At 45.4% G+C, this 17810-nt stretch overlaps 1 protein-coding gene across 1 annotated transcript in view; it reads right to left on the reverse strand.

The window, feature by feature from the left end:
* AMER3 (APC membrane recruitment protein 3) overlaps window positions 1–17810 on the reverse strand; it is a 61511-nt gene that overhangs the window by 28946 nt on the left and 14755 nt on the right. The gene's annotated exons all lie outside the window — the stretch shown is intronic.

Raw genomic sequence — 17810 nt, forward strand, 5'->3', positions numbered from 1 at the left:
GACATGGAGCAAAGCCATGGAGGACCCCACGGGACCACGGCGCATCTGGGCGGTCCCGCCGCCTGGGTCCTCCGCGGCTTTGCTGCCCCCCCCCCCCCCCCCGAGCAGACCAGGAAAACGCGGAGCAGCTTTTCTCGCCCCGGAGGACGTGGGCGGCGGGACCGCAGTGCGTCTGGGTGGTCCCGCCGCCCACATCCTCCGGGGCAAGAAAAGCCCTGTTCGTAAGTACGGATCCGACATAAGTCAGATCCGACATAAGTCGGATCCGCGTAACCCGGGGACTGCCTGTAAATATACAGGCATAAGAAAAGAGTACCAATCAAGAGTAAGGTTAGAGATAACGAGGTCAATTCAGTCAGGGAGGGTGAGGCCCACTTCTAGCAGCCGATGTAGAGGTGTGAACACCAAGAGAGGAGAAACTGCTTTTGTAGTTGGCTAGCCATTCACAGTCTTTGTTTAATCCTAAACTGATAGTGTCAAATTTGCAGATGAATTGTAGCTCTGCAGTTTCTCTTTTAAATCTGCTACTGTGTGTCCAGGGAGATTGAAGTGTTCTCCTACAGGTTTTTGTATATTATCAATCCTAATATCTGATTTGTGTCCGTTTATTCTTTTACGTAGGGACTGTCCAGTTTGGCCGATGTATATGGCAGAGGGGCATTGCTGGCACATGATGGCATATATTACATTGGTAGATGTGCAGGTGAATGAGTCCATGATGGTGTGGCTGATCTGGTTAGGTCCTGTGATGGTGTCGCTGGTGTAGATATGTGGGCAGAGTTGGCACCGAGGTTTTTTGCAGGGATTGGTTCCTGAGTTAGAGTTACTGTGGTGTGGTGTATAGTTGCTGGTGATGTAGTGGTGTTGTAGTGGATTATGCCAGTAGTAATTTTGACCTAAAGTATCTTTGTGTATTGTTGTCTATCAGTTAGAATATGGAAGCAGGAGTCAGAAGTTCTGGATTCTGATACTGACTTGCTGTCTTCCCTGAGCAAAGAACATAAGCCTAAATTTTCAAATGTCCATGAATGCTTGCTAGGTGTCTCCAGCTCTGAGGTGGCTAGCTCCAAAGTGCTGGGGATGACATTACAACACATTGCAACCATTTTCTTGCTGTGGAGATTTATTTTAGTGTTTCAAAAGTGATCTGAAATCCTTGAGTGAATGGAGATATAATTATGAAGCATAATTACTAGGCAAATAGATACAAGTGTCTCTGGGTTTGGTCATATGTTAGAATTTCCATGCTTTTGACTCCTATGCTAGAAAAATAAATGACATGCCCTGAAGTTTCCTGAGGTATATTTAACTATATAAACAAGTACAGGTTGCACCTCCGCAGTCAGGCACCCTTGGAACTTGACTAGTGCCAAACGAGAATTTGCTGAATCACAGGAGGTCAATATTGTCTAGCAGAATTCCCAACACTGCCACTGCTTACTGGGCTCTTAGAAGACATTTAGGGGTAAATTTGTGCTAACAGCACAGAACACAGACAGTGGGAAACATGGCCACACCCATGATAAGTGGGCATCCAGAGAACTAAAATCATGCCGGACTACAGATGTTGCCAGATCAGAGAGTGCCAGATTAGAGAGGTTCAACGTGTATTTGCCATGGCAATAATGTACAATGTGGACAAGGATGTGTATGAGAAACATCGTTATTCTATTGTGTGAGATTCTGCCTATTTGTGGATGGCCTGATTAAACAAGACAGAGAGCAGGGTGCAAGCCAGCCAGTTTCACAGCAGTGCAGACATTATAAATCAGTGTCCACAGACTGTGTTGGAGACAATTGGTGACTACATGCCCATAAGTAAGGAAACCTGGCACAGCATCCTAACAGACAAGCCTCAGGGATGGGAATAGTTGCAAAAAAGCCTGTTTTTGCTGAACTAGCCTTTTAACAGAATAGTTGTGGAGCTGACCTTAGAGATACGCACATACCAGGAGGCATGCCACCCCTCATATGCTAAACAGCTGAATAATAGTATGGTATTGCAAGTTTACTTATCCATTTTACACACACACTTTTCTGATTCACTCTCTCAAGCTTTGACACCCTTTTTTCAAATGAATTTTTCCAAGGTTTCATGAATCTTTAAAAAGAAACTAAGAAGACGAAGGTCAGTAATAATTTACTCGGCCAGTAATGCTCGTAACTGAACATTAAGGGGTAGCAATTCATTCCTAACAATGCTACTGTTGTCTGAATCTTCCCAGGCAAAGAACCAGAAAATGCTTCCAAACTAATTGGAGGACACACTGTGCGCTTATTCTCTTTATACATGACACATCCCATTCTAAATCACAACTCCAAACAGCATATGTATTAGTAATACCAGCCCCAAAGACCTATCAACTCGGTTGAATGCAACAGTTATTTCAGGGCCAATCCCTGTGCTCCCTCCATTGTGTGGGCAGACTGGGAACCAAAAAGAAATAGAACAGCTGGGAAGTGAAGGAGCAGGCCATGAGAGGGGTGAGGAGAGGGCTGTGCACATCCTGCACTCTCTCGGGATCAGCTCTCTGTGGCAGTTTGCTGTGACAGCCCTAAAAAGAAGTGACAGTTGGCCAGGTGGAAGGTGTGGAAGTGCTAGAGGGTCTGCAGCGACACAGATCCACTGACCAAAACTTTTGCTTTGGAAGAGAACGGAGGTTGCTGCTTTTCAAATTGGGGGGGATTCTCTTCCCCAGAAAATGAGGCAATCCCATGCCCAGAGCCCATTTGTTCTGGAGATGTGCAGGGAAACAGGATTTGGCCCTCAAGGAGGGCACATATGATGGCAAAATTTGTCAATCCCATGCTAATGCCAGCAAAGCAGCAAGTGCCAGGGGGGTGTTCATGGAAGCAATTTCTGTTTTCAGAAATATTTATTTAAAACCTGCAAAACTGGCTCATTGCAAGTGATTTTAATGGATTTCAGTTTAAGCTTCCCAGATGCTAGTAAGGTACAGTTACTTTTGAAAGGTTTATACAGTTGTCTATCTCTTCAGTTTACTCCATTCTGCATTAAATTTAATTGCACCTGTAAAGGTGAGCTGTTGAGGTATGTGTAGCTGGCAGCAGGATGTATGCCCATCCTTTTTGTTGGAACTCGACTGTTGGCTTCTTTATTGATTAGAGACAAACCTTGGTATTAAGCTTTTGCCCTTCCCAAGCCAAAGGGTGCACCACTTACATAGAAATTGTGCACAGCTCTCTTGCGTCATGCTCATAGTCACCCAGAACAGCTCAAAGATGCTGGAGTTAGTCCCCTTGTCTCTCTCTGGGCCCTTGAGTATCATAAGCCCTGTTGTGTCTGAGTCTCTGTCTAGCCCAGTCTGTCAAGAGACTGGCTGTGCCTTTTTAGGAAAGTTCTTTAAATCTCAGTGCACAAAACAGAGGGAAGGACTTATTGGTAAACATGAAGGGCTCGTCTACATTGGCCCCTTTTCCGGAAGGGGCATGGTAATTTTTGAGATCGTAATAGGGAAATCCGCGGGGGATTTAAATATCCTCCGCGGCATTTAAATAAAAATGTCCGCGGCTTTTTTCCGGCTTTTAGAAAAGCCGGAAAAGAGCGTCTACACTGGCCAGATCCTCCGGAAAAAAGCCCTTTTCCGGAGGATCTCTTATTCCTACTTCAAAGGGCTTTTTTCCGGAGGATCTGGCCAGTGTAGACGCTCTTTTCCGGCTTTTCTAAAAGCCGGAAAAAAGCGGCGGACATTTTTATTTAAATGCCGCGGGGGATATTTAAATCCCCCGCGGATTTCCCTATTACGATCTCAAAAATTACCATGCCCCTTCCGGAAAAGGGGCCAGTGTAGACATAGCCGAAATGTTTTAGCCTAGATGTTTGGAAGTCATTGTCTTCATCCATCACTAGTTCAAAAATCTTAATTATGGGCTACACTGCCTAGCTGATTTCTGCATTATCACACGAAAGGCCTGATTTGCCACGACCCTATGGCTGTCACATGGCCTGTCACTGGTCTGAGGGAAGGGAGAAACAGGCCCTAAGTCTTTTGCCGAAACACTTTCACTTTGACAAGTATGGACAAGTTGGCTACTCAGCTCCTATCTGAAGGGAGCCAAAATATGACTGCCCACCACCTGCTGCATGGGACTAGCTCAGGGGTGGGTAAGAGGTGGCTTGCAGGCCAGATCCGGCCTGCCAAGCTGCCAGATCCAGCCCACAGCTGCCTAGCCAGTACTTTTGCTATAGAGTAGCTGCACCTGCTCTAAACAGCAGGCTGCTAATTGCTCTGCAAACTGGGTAGGAAGGAGAAAGCCTAGGTAAGTGCCTCCCAGCCAGAGCCTGCCTCTGCCCCCCCTTTTGATTCTCCCCCCCAACTTCCTGCCCCAGGCCACCACCCAAACCATCTGCCCCCCCTTTCCCCACCTCCTCCAGGTCACAACTCCCTCTCAGACCGTGCCCCCCCACACCCGTCCCCCAGGTCAGAATAATGTCCTGCATTCATACCCCTCCTGGACCCTACATCCCAATCCCCTGACCCAGATCATAAGCCCCTCTTTCACCCATACTCCCTTCTACACCACACCCAGACCCCACGCCCCCTCCACAAAAGTGCGGCCCTTGACCACTTACCAAAATCTTGGAGTAGCTCCCCATTAAAAATTATTGCTCACCCCTGGACTAGCCCATAAAGCATTTGATATCAGATACAGGCAGAGGAAACTTCTTTTGCTTTCTTGCAGCAACATAAAGGAGTGGAGTGCACTTTTAGTTTACATTGTGATCATCACTGCAAGGAATCCTTCACTGCAGGACCAGGGGGGAGGCAGTGCAACTCGATACAGCACACAGTTCGGTCTCACCTAGATGAGTGAATACTGTGCTGTGTGCTTCCATAGCAGAAAGATAATGCACTGGGAAGAATTCAGAAAGGAGCAATATGTACGAGGGTAGCTACGGTTGCCAGGTGTCCAGTATGGACCCGGAGAGTCTGGTATTTTCACCTCTTGTCCGGTACAAAATTCAGAAAATTCTGGACACCTAAAATGTCCGGTATTTTCTGATTTTTTCCTGGCCAGGAGGTGAAAATATCTGGTTCCTCAGGGGAGTTATCTGGCCCAGAGCAGGAAGACAAGATGGCGGACGGCTGCCAGCAGCCTGTTAGGGCCAAAAAGCTTCAAAGGCATTTCTTAAAAGGGCCATGCTGGTATTTTTTTATTTTATTTTATTTTATTAATAACTCTCAGGGTCCTTTTTTTTTCTCAACAACTTTGGTCTCCCCCCCCCTTTTTTTTCTCAACAGAATTTTTTCCCTGGTGTTTTCTTTTTTGTTGGTGGGGGGGGCGGTGATCGGTATTTTTAGTTGAACCATCTGGCAACCCTAATGGTAGCTGGTGGGACTGGTTTAGTGAGGAAAAATGTCAACATCCTGCAGACTTTCGTCAGTCAAAATCTCTGTTGGTTTCAACTGGTGTTTGGCTAAAAATGGTCTGCAAAATCTGGCCTTCTAGAAATACAGTTTCCCTAATGCACATAAGGTTACCAGATGGTTTAACGAAAAATACCGAACACCTCCCCCCCCCCAAAAAAAAACACCAGGGAAAAAATTCTGTTGATGAAATGAAAGGGGAAGACCAAAGTTGTTGAGCAAAAAAAATAAAAAAATAAAACAGCATGGCCCCTTTAAGAAAAGTCTATAGGCTTTTTGTCAGTGGCCATCTTGTTTTCTTGATCAAAGCCAGAAGGCAGCTTCCCTGCAGAACCTAGGAAGCGGGTGGGGGGAGGTCTGGGGGCAACGAGGTTTACAGGATCGTTCAGAAAAGGCTTTCCTTGTTGACCAATTCCCGACTAGACTGCCGCTTTTTGCTGGCAAATTGTCACATCGGCAAAAAGCAGCAGCCATTTTTATTCTAATGAAGCACAGGATATTTAAATTCCCGCTTCATTAGCAATTTCGGTATGCCTAATTTATATCCCTCTGGCCACAGAGGAATGTAGTCTAGACATACCCTAAAAGTTTTAGCAGGCTGGCCAGCAGCCAGGCTCAGTCCTGGCTTGCACCGGGTCCAAGTCCTGCCCCGCAGCAGATCTGCATTTAAAATGTATTAGGAGCCAGGTTGGCAGGCAGCCCAGCTCAGTTCTGGCTTGCACTGGGTCAGGGAGCTCAGACCCCCACCTAGACAGGAGCTGCTGCCATTCCATGACTGGCAGCCAGTTCACAAGGGGAACTGGTTTTTAAACCGGCTCCCCTTGTGGACTACTGCTTGCCAGGCACCCCACACTGCTGCCTCTGATACAGAGGCAGCAGCGCACAGTGCCAGGGGGCTACTCAGAAATGAGGCCAAAGCGTACTGCCTGCCAGCCCCACCTCTGGGAACTATAGAATAGTTGAGTAACTGATACAAATTCATGAAGTTAATTGACTATTCAGCTAACATCCCTAGGCTGGGCTTCCCTAAGCTCTGGTGTGCGAGGGGACTGTCTTTCTCCTTCTTAGTCAGTAAAGGGCGGGGGGGTTGTTTTTGGGGGTGTTGTTTTTCACTTGTGTGCAGCCCCTGGTTGATTGATTTGGGTTGGGGGGCCACTCACCCACAGAAAAACAAGGTGCCCCGCCCCTGCTTTAAATCAATACAGAACTCCCTTTGCAGAAATAGAGTATTCAATCCTGTGGACTATCTCCATATTTTAATCCTTTCCCTAGGAAAACTGGGCCATCCGTGTTTTCACATGAATTGAAAGTCAAGAAGCTTTTGAATGCTGAAGGAAGGTAGAAATATTGTTAAATTAGTCACTGGAGGATTGATGTACTGTCCTGAGATTTTACTGATGATATCCAGTGAGCACTATTGAGAGCATCAGTTGATTCAAGCACTAGCTCTTTGACTTGACAAAATCAGGCAGAAATTTTAAATTACATCCCTGCTGCTTCTTGGCAAATACAGTTAAGGTGGATTTTTGAATATTTTTATCACCTCAGCTATTAAGCAAAATATTTTTCAATACAAAAACCTCTGCTCCCAAATAACTTAAAACAACCTTGCCCAATTCAGACAATAATTATTTTTTAATTATTTTAAAAATATGAACCAGGAAGCTGTAAGTCTTGTTTTTCCTCAAGACCTATTTTTGTGGGCTGCTAAGACTACCATCCTTATTATAAAAAGGGTTTCAAGGAGTTGGTTGCTATAGCAACAGTCTACTAAATGCTTTTCAGAGCAAAAATCAACTTCATTGTACATTCAAAGCAAGAAAGAATGGGAAAGGAAAGAAATCTAACCTCTGTCTGTCTGAGGGCTGTCACTGGCAGCATCCTATGGGCTGAACAGCAGCTCCCATTTTTCTAAATTGTTTTCGATTTTCTGCCACAAAAGGGCGTCTTTTGACGTTAATAGGAAAAAAACCCTAAGATGATGTGCCAGCATTTCTCAGTTCCAAAGTGCAGCAGCATCAAGGAGAGCTAATAACAACCCAGGGAATATTTCTTTACAAGCACAGTTGAGAATAATAAATGCAAAGCATCTCTTGCAAAGTTGAAGTTGTGAGAATGTCTAGTGCACGTTCTTGCTGTATTGTTTTATAGTGAATGTCTGCAACTATAAACAGGGCTCAATCCTGCTTCCACTGAAGTCAGTAACAGTTTGTTTTGCTATCGAGTTCAATGACAATGGGATTAGTTTGCAATATTAAATTAGTCTGTACCTTATGCTTTTTATGTTAAGTACTAGAGATAAGAATATTGCAAGAAAAGCATTGTGAATATACAAAAAATTGCTTTATATCTGAGAGCAAATATTTATTTGTTGAAATCTTTATGGGAAAAGGGACATGACTGAAATGCCTGAAAATTTGAATTGACGCTCGATATTTGCATGAAGCCATCTTACCAAAATTATTCGTGGCTTTGGGAGCCTTTTGATCAGAGAGCACAATGAATACTATTCCATACCACAACTGGACTGAAATGCTGTGGGGAAAGTACATTTTACTGCACACTAAAGCTGTGGAAAATTTCCAGATTTTAAAATTGCAATGCAAATTTCATTAAGTTCATTTTTCGTGAAAAACTTTACCTCCCCTCCACACACACTTTTTTTAATCAATTGTACTGTGGACATCAGAGGGTCACATCTGGAGTGTTGTGTCCAGTTCTGGGCCCCCCACTACAAAAAGGATGTGGATGCATTGGAGAGGGTCCAGCGGAGGGCAACCAAAATGATTAGGGGGCTGGAGCATATGACCGATGAGGAGAGGCTGAGGGATTTGGGTTTGTTTAGTCTGCAGAAGAGAAGAGTGAGCGGGGATTTGATAGCAGCCTTCAACTTCCTGAAGGGAGGTACCAAAGAGGCTAGAGAAAGGCTGTTCACAGTTGTGATGGATGGCAGAACAAGGAGCAATGGTCTCAAGTTACAGTAGGGGAGATCTAGGTTGGATATTAGGAAAAACTATTTCACTAGGAGGGTGGTGAAGCACTGGAATGGGTTACCTAGGGAGGTGGTGGAATCTCCATCCCTAAGAGGTTTTTAAGTCTCGGCTTGACAAAGCCCTGGCTGGGTTGATTTAGTTGGGATTGGTTCTGCCTTGGGCCTCCTGAGGTCTCTCCCAGCTCTATGATTCTATGATTTCAGGTTCATCCTGATCCGCCTGTTAATGACCCTTCAAATAGCTACATGTTCAGAAAGAAAGTTGCCCACCAAGGCCATCCCTACTAATATGTATTATAAAAAGTCTCAGAGGGGAGCCGTGTTAGTCTGCAACTTCAAAAATGAAAAATAGTCCCATGGCACCTTAGGGTATGTCTACACTAGCCCCCTAGTTCGAAGTAGGGAGGCTAATGTAGGCATTCAAAGTTGCAAATCAAGCCTGGGATTTAAATATCCCGGGCTTGTATTGCATCTTCCCGGCCAGTCGCCATTTTTTGAAATTTACAAGTCTGGACTAACTGCCGCGTCTACATGCGGCAGGGACCTGGTAGTTCGAATTAAAGCCCTAGTTCGAACTATCTGTTATTCCTCCTGGAATGAGGTTTAACAGGTAGTTTGAACTAGGGCTTTAATTCGAACTACTGGGTCCCTGCCGCGTGTAGACGCGGGCAGTTAGTCAGGACTTGTAAATTTCAAAGTGGGATTGCATGGGGTGTAGCTCAGCACACATTTTCAACAATGCTACATCCGTGGGGCTGGAGCTATAAACCAGCCAAGCCTCATTTGAACAGCATCTCTTGTTTCAGATATGTCAGGCATTTTTAAAGGTCTTTTTCACGGGTGAGGAAGAATGTACTGCACTCTAGAAGGACCCTTTTAATCCCACTCAACTCTACACTGATTAGAACACTCCCTTGTTCAAAATGCTGCCAGCTTAAGAGACAGCCCTGGAGATACACAATCCGCAAGAAAAAAAATCCATGTCGCTTTTTGCCCACATAAAAGTTTTCAGCTACTCCAGCCTTATCAAAAGCAAGTCCATCTTCTTCCCTGGCTAAGAGGTCGCTCCCTGCCTTGCATTTTGCATTGCTGCTTTTCTGCTCCAGGTACATGGCCCTCCCTCCTCATTTTGTTTTAGTGGCGGATTCCTGTTGACACTGGAATACAGTGAATGTGCAGGAAAAGCAAACACCACCTTCTTTTATTTTCCTTTAGTCAGGCTAGCGTGTGCCTCTCCCTCCTTCCAGCCTGCATCTGCTGCTGGTCCCTGCTGGGGAAGGAAGGAGAAGAAAAGGATGGTTCTTGGCATCTGTCTGGGTTTAACTTCACAGCAGAGGGGGACAGAGTGAAAAGGAGACTAGGGCCACATTTATGCTTCCCAGAAGATCGATGCTCTGGAGGTCAATTTTCTGACGTTTGATTTAGCAGGTCTGGTAAACAATTGCAAGGAGTAAGGGAAGTCAACCAGAGAGTTTCTCCTGTTGACCTCCCACGGTGGGATCGCCCCTGAATATCAATGCAAGAGACATCAACTGCAGCTATGCAATTCCTGTATCTTGCATCGATTTTCTCCACCAACGTAGACCTGGCCTAGGAGAGAGACTGCTGGGAGTTGCAGGCAGGGTAGGGCCTGTGGGCAGAAGAGGGGAAAGTTGCAGGTGCAGCATAGGGGTGTCTCATGGCCCCAGGCGGCCCCGAAGCACATTTGTTGCTGGCTCACTGAGCTAGACAAAGAACCCTCCTGCTTTTTTCCTTTCCCAGCATGGCTCCCCGCAGCCAGCCCCCGCCCGGTTCCTCCTCTCCCCCCACTCCAGTGTTCCCTGTAAGCTAAGAGCTTGGGCAGCCACCCAGGAGAGAGTCGAATGCTGCCCAGCTGATTAGAGAAGCGTTCAACAGTGCCCCCAGCCGGCAGCATGTGTTTCTACTGGTGGTGCATATCACACATGCCTTGATGCACATACCAAAATGTATTCCACACATGGATGGAAAAATTAAAGGGAACATTGCTCCTCCCCCCCCCCACCCCGAGCTCTATTAAGACCCATGCCTGGTTCTACTCCCCTCAAGCTTGGCTGCCCCCCTCTCTTCCCAACCTCCAGATCTCCTCCCCCAGCTCTGCTCCCATCCTTGCCCAGTTTTCCTCTCTCCCCCATTAGAGACTACGTGGCACAAACAGTGACTCTGGGCTCCAGGGGTAGGGGGCATTGGGTGGAGCCGGAGCCCTCAGCTGGCCATGAGTGGGCAGAGGAGAAGGGCCAGGGATGGGAGAGAAACCTGCAGGCCCAGTGTGGGGGAGGGGCTGGAGAGGAGAGAAGTCCGTGCCACAGCCAGCCAAGGGAAACCCGAGCCTGTAGCAGCACTTGCCCTGGCTACGACTCCCTGGGCACGAGCTCCGTTTGCTCCACCCCCATCTTTACAGAACGGCTGGAATTCTTTGGCCTGCTGGGACCCCATATGACTGATGGGTGAGCAGAGGCGTATGGGAACAGTAATTGGTTATTAACAAGCATTCTCAGTTTGTGCCTTTAGACTAAGAGAGCTTGCTTCGAAAGAGCCATCTGAGCACTTGCAACTGGTCCCTGCCCTCAGAGAGACAGCAAAGCCCAGGCCCTGGCCTACAGGCAGCAGGACTTGCTGGGGATGCCACAATGTAAGACAGGGAGCTGAGCAGCCTGAGCAGCCCCTCCCCCATCAGCAGGAAGAGGGATGCTGGTCTCTGCCCAAAAGTGGTGATGGCTGGGAGACAGAAACCTTAAGGGTACGTCTACACTAGTTCGTTAGTTCGAGCTACGTAGGGTAATTAGGGCAAGTGGAGTTGCAAATGAAGCCCGGGATTTAAATATCCCGGGCTTCATTTGCATGTTCCTGGGCGCCGCCATTTTTAAATCCCCGTTAGTGCGGACTCCGTGCCCGCGGCTATGTGCGGCACCGAGTAGGTAGTTTGAATTAAAGATCCTAATTCGAACTAGTGTTACTCCTCATGGAACTAACGAGCTAGTGTAGACGTACCCTAAGTGAGTGCCCTGACGGGAGGACTGCAGGGAAATATAGGTGCAGTTCCCCTGCAACACAGCCCCTGCCCCCAGGGAACTCACAGACAGACAAGCAAACAGAGATTGGGAAAGGGGGGGGGGATGTACAAATGGGGGGGGTGGTAACAAATGAACATTTCATAGAGAGAGCACAATGGAAATGGGCTTTTAAGAGGAACTTAAATATAGAGGTGGGCTTTATAGATGAGTACAGAGAGACTGAAAACTCTCTTCTCCTCCTTGCCCACCCCCCAAGATAAAACAAAACAAAATCTCTTTGTTTGATAGTAGGAGGCTGGTACAAAATCAAACAGCTACAGATTATGCCTCAGCCAGTCCTGCTCTGCACTCTCTGCAGGCCAGGTGCTCTGTTCAATCCTCATATATATCGGTACTGGTTAAAATGTCTGCTGCTTAGATTAGATACTGATTTTGCTTTTTCCTCCATGCCTTCCTACGTGTCCTGGGAAGAAAAAGAAGAGGGGGGGGAGTGTTCTTCACACTGCTGCAACTATTGTTAATAATGATGATACAGTATTTGGTCCAATCTAAGGCAGATTTTATGAGGTAATTTGGTTGGGTAATCAAAACTGGACTTGAATTTTTGCCATGAAATGGTTGGGTAGTCCACTAAGCCACTGAACATGATAGGCAGTTCACGTGCCTGTATTTTGGGCTTAGGATCATCTGCACTTCTCACATGTAACACAGACACAGTGTTTGCTTTGCTTGTGCTGTGCCTTAGTCACACCTGCCGAAAACAGAACCTGGTTTCCTTCCAGTGAAAATCCTGGCTAGGGAGCTGCAAAACACTCAAAGCTAAATTCTGCTTTCAGTGCAAATCTGGAGTAATTCCAGTGGCTTCAGATTTATACTGGTGCAGCTGAGATCAGAATTTAGCCCTCTGCTGCTGCCAGGGAAAAAAAGAACCCCTATCAAACTGTATCCATGGAAACCCTGCCACGGCAATAACCGGCAAGAATGGCAAATCAATCTCCTCTGCTTCAAAACGAAACAAATTTAATACTGTTTTAGAGCAGCTGTCCTCCGAGAGAGCATCTTTGTTGATAACTATGCGCTAAAAATTTCTCTCCTCGCAAATATGCTAGAGAAATCCTTCTCTCTCCTGCTTTCTGATGAAGCGCTGGTTTTACACAAAGGAAGGATCAGTGGAAAAGTCAGATGCAGACAGTTCAGTGACACAAAGCCAAGTCCGGAAGCAATAATGTTTAATGAAGAAGAAAATTGTTTAATTTAGCATCTAGCCCTAGTATCTGGGCACATGGTGACTAACATTCAAACACATTGGTAAAGGCCCATCACTTTACTCTCCATCTTCTCTAGACACACGGTGCCAAATATCTCTAGCTGTACATTGGTATCTGGTGACAATACATTTGTCTAAGGAGTAGGGTGCATTTTTTAAGGTCAGATTTGATTTTAGAATCCTGCTTCTTAAATGCAAACAGACTTGAGTAGCTCAATTTATAAAACCATAATCCATGGAACAGGAGGCACTTCTGTTGAAATGCACATTCTTGTTGCCAGTCCCGGCCTTAATATTGGAGCACAGAGGGATTGTTTTCCTGTTCTGTGCTACCACAGCTACCATCCACGAGGGCTCTCAAGCGATAGGACTATCATATTAAATAGGGGGCCACTGCTGGCGTGGCCTTCTCGGTGAGTGGGGCTCAACTGTAGCATTCATTCTCCCCATACCAAGTAATGGGTATGGCTAACGTGTCCATACTGATGGCGGTAAACCTCTCATCAATGTTGGATACCCGTCAACCCACCATTGTCCACAAGATTCAGGTAACTCGGCCGTGGAATCATATGGCAGTGGAGGGGAAGCCCTTCCGTGACTTCGTTGCTACTTACTTCTGAGAGTTCCCAGTAGGGCTGGACCCAAACTCCAGTGAAGACAATGGAAAGCACTGACTTCTGTGGGCTTGAAACAGGTAACTAAGGCTGTGTCCAGACTCAGGGTTTTTTTCGGGAAAAGTAGCTTTTTTCCGAAAAAACTTCACCTGCGTCTAGACTGCAGCCGCGTTCTTTCGAAATTAAATCGAAAGAACGCGGCTTTTCTTTCGACGGCGGTAAACCTCATTTCACGAGGAAGAACGCCTTCTTTCGAAAGTGCTTCTTTTGAAAGAAGGCGTTCTTGAATGTAAATAGGGCTTCTTCGAAAGAGAGCATCCAGACTCACTGGGTGCTTTCTTTCGAAAAAGCGGCTTGCTCTTTCGAAAGTTCCGCGTGCAGTCTAGGCGCTCTCTTTCGAAAGAGGCTCTTTCGAAAGAAGCCTGCAGTCTAGACATAGCCTAAGCTCCTTCCCTGCTCAGGGGCTCTCAGGCGCATTTCTGAAGGATTCCATCTTTTTCTTTCCACTTGTAAAATATACAGCTGAGCTCACTGGGGATAATGGGATATTTTAACCCCCAGCAATTACCAAATCTACTTCTCTGCTCTGTCAAACCCAAATATTGCAATCTCTGCTCTTCCTGTGCCTTACGGGTTCAAGGGTATTTGCAGGAGAGCCAGCTACCTAGTTTAAAGTAGACAGCCTGGAAGTGAAGGTGATAGGTAAGAGAAAGCATTAGAATGGAAAGGCTATGAATATGCCTTCTACTGCAGATATATATCTGACCTTTACAATATCCCTTTTCTGTATCTGGGTCATATTATATCCATTGCTGCTTCTCAGTTGCTACATGACAGTTATGGCTTGCACTGTGTTGTCTTCTTCTATCAACACTTGGCCAACATGCATGGTCATTTCTCATTGGCATGGACCTTGTCACAATCATCTCTTCCTTTCTAACCCTCGTGCTACATTATTGCAATCTACTCTCATTGAAATGCACCCAAATGTGCTAGCTAATACATCGTGCAGGAGCTCAGCATTTGAATGAGAGGAGCTATTATGAGCTCTTACAAGTACTTGGTACTCTGCCCTATTTTTTCTTCACGTAACAGGGCAATTCAAAAGATATGTTAAGATCTAAGGATCCCAAAATGAATGTGGGCCCAGTAATCTGAGAAAGCTTCTCTCTCTACCTGTGTCCAGTCATGGTGGCATAATCTGTTCTTGTTGTCCGTTCCTGTGGAGGGTCTGCAGGATGAACTCCCCTTGAGGAGAATATCATCCCAGCAGCCCCTCCTATTCATACTGAGAGATCTCCTGCTTCTGAACTCGAATGCCATGGGGTTCTCACGGGAAGGCTCAAACCTCTAGAACCTGCCTGCTCCCACGACCCACCTGAACCCAAATTTAATGAGCCTCAGACTACAGTGTAAGATTCTGTCTATTCATTGAATCAGAAACTGTTTTAATTCCTTTATCGATCTCTCGCAAAGTATTTCTTACTAGTAACTTCCACTGGTGCACATCTGCATTCTTCATAAGGATGTTAAACCACTTCCCCTCCTGCTTTAAGTGCAGACCTATTGGGCTAGGAATTACTGGTCATATTCCACCGATGAGTAACTTACAAAGGAGATTTGCAAATTCGCACCTTGCTTGTGTGGAGGCAGGAAAAGGGAATAAGGGAATTTGTGTGCAGCCATCTTGGTCTTGTTAACAAGAGAGCAAGAGTCAGGCTAAGTCTGTGGCCTGACAACGCGAGATCTGTAATTAGACGCTGCCTTTGCCTCTCGCCTCCATACGGAGATAAGGATAGAATGCTGACTCTGGCAGGGACCTTGAGATAAGGAGCATCTGGGTGGAACTAAATAACTGTTAGCCATTGGTGTTTGTAATGGGAAGGAGACTAATTGTTATTGTTATTATATCTAATAGACAGTATATAAACTGCTTCATAATTGCTTGTATTCGAAGATCTACCTCGGGGGGGGGGGGCTTCCCCCCTGTCTGAACCAGTTTTTCCCTTGCTGCAGCTCGTAATAAAACTGCCTCTGGCTACTTGTTGCTTACAAACTCAGAGTGAGGACAATGTTTTCTTCCACACTTGGAAGGGGAGGGAAAGAGAAGAGGCACTGGGGCTGTTTTTCCCAATTGCCATGCTTCTTACCAAAGTTGTCAGGCTTAAGTGGCCCAGAGGTGAAGGTGGGAAGGACAGCTGCTAGTACAGAGAGGTGGAGAGGAATGGCTGTATATGGTTGTGGAATCTAGGGAGAGAGCTAGCTGTGTACTTGTTCTCACAGGGCTGGGAAGAAACCATGTGCCAGTTTGGGGAGAAGAAGGAGCAATGGGTCACTGGTCACTGGGAAACTGGAACATGTAGAGATAAGGCACCTCTAGGTGAAGATGGCAAGTACCATCACCACCAGGTTTGAATGTCGGGTGCCTGGAGGCTGCATTATCCTTTCATCCCTTTTGCGGGTCCAGATAGAATTTTTATCGGTAGGCCCTGGTCTACACTAGGGCTTTATTTCAAAATACCGCCCACCCCCAAGATTGAATTTATAAGCAGAATGTTCACAGTACCAACCACGTTATTTGAAATAACAGGCTGTGGAATTCGAAATCTGAACTCCTGCTTTTGATCAGGAGTAACGCTAATTCCAAAATAGTTATTTTGAAATGCAAACTAATTACTCCCCAGTGCTTGTTGGGGCTCTAAATCCAATGTAGCGTGTCCACATTAATGGAGCCGGCCTCAGTCTAATTTTGAGGCTTCCCCATAGTGGGGATATGCTAGATCGAATATGTTAAATCAGGATTTAAAAGTCGAATTTAGTATTTTCAAAATACTTTCCTAGTGTAGACGTGGCCTAGGCAGCCTGTACAGAAGCTGCCAGTGCAGCATTTGTTCTATGGCTTAGTCGCTTTCCCAAGCATGATGTTTTAAATAGTGAGATCGTTGCAGCCTTAGAGCTTTTGTCAGGTGTAAATTGTCTAGGTTTAAGCACTTGTGTCCAGAGCAGGATTATTTTCTTCCTGTTGCATTTCTCTGCAAAGTCAGAGCAGCGGCCCTATTTATTTTCTGCCCTTCTCCCACTCCCACCTTCATCAATATGGTAGAAATCTTCAGTCATCTTCAAAAATAGTAAAATCCCAAATGAACCCTCAAACCATCTGTTAATGCAGGCTCAAGAGCGGCCAGGAAAGATGAGGCAAGACAGGAAAACTCCATGTTACACAGTTAATAGCTACCCCCACAGCTGTTTCTTACATTCTTGCTAAATGCCATTTTAATGATTGTGTAAATTTACTTTCAGTAAGACGTTAATCACAATGAAGGTGTCTGTAGCAAAATGATTCCTGGAAATTATGCATTTGAACACATAGCCCACAAATATGCAAATTCCATCTACATTTTAAATCAATAAAATGTATATGCTGCTCATTTGTACTTTGTTAGATAAATCATCTGTCACAAACTAGCACATTCCTTTTGCAAAGAGCTAATATTAACATCTCTTTGGGGCATGGGGCTGTGGCATATGAACTCTGCTATGTCCCTCGCACTGCAGGTATCTACACTGACAAGTGGTGGCATATAACAGCTGCCATTTGATCTGATGCAGTAGAAAATGCCCTGAGACCAATGATTGTCTATCTGCAGTATATCTCATACAGTGTTAAGTTACAGTATATTACCACTACTGACAGTCACATCAGCTACAATTCTGCCCTCTATTTCTAGCAGAAAGTGGTTGCTTCTTGCATCAGAAATAGAATTCCTTCAAACAATCCAAGCTTGAGACAAAAGGGATCTGCATAGCAGAGCTTTCTGAATGAATCTCAACTTTAAGATAGACACAGTAAGCAAATGTATATATTGGTCCACTGATCCTAGGCAGATGTGGCCAGAATTGGGACTTATTTGTAGCAACTGTGACCACTAATCTTTCCTTTTTTATTATGAATGTTTAATTTCTGTATTATAAATCTCACTGCAGCAGATAGTTCCAAGAGCCTGTTCTTTCATGGCAAGGTACAAGCAGAAATTATGGGAACCACAGTGGGAAAAGAAGCCATCTTGGATTGTCATTACAACCACAGTAACTGTGAGCACAACATTTTGCTGATAATGAGCAGAGCCAATAGACTTAAATAAATAAATAGAATTACTTTTTTCTTTTTGGAGAGTGGCATGATGATGATAGCTCCATAGTTAAGGATGCATTACATAACTGATTTTGGCCCCCTTCAGAATCCACAGGTAGTCTTGGTATTGGCCTCAAAATCAGTGGTTTTAGTCCTGGGCCTGAAGTAAAAATTGTCTAGAAAATGTAAAATGAATTGGAGCAAAGGGATTTCCTGAATTACGACACTCTGAAAATTGAGCTGCTCACAAGGGTACCAAAACCACTTTTCTTATTCATTTGAAGCAAAACAATATAAAGTGGAAGGGGTTAAAAGGCACCTTAGTTTACTAATAAAACATGTAGATGGCATCATGAGCTTTCGTGGGCACAGCCCACTTCTTC

Source organism: Pelodiscus sinensis, chromosome 10 (genome assembly GCF_049634645.1).
Source record: "Pelodiscus sinensis isolate JC-2024 chromosome 10, ASM4963464v1, whole genome shotgun sequence".
Lineage (NCBI taxonomy): Eukaryota > Metazoa > Chordata > Testudines > Trionychidae > Pelodiscus > Pelodiscus sinensis.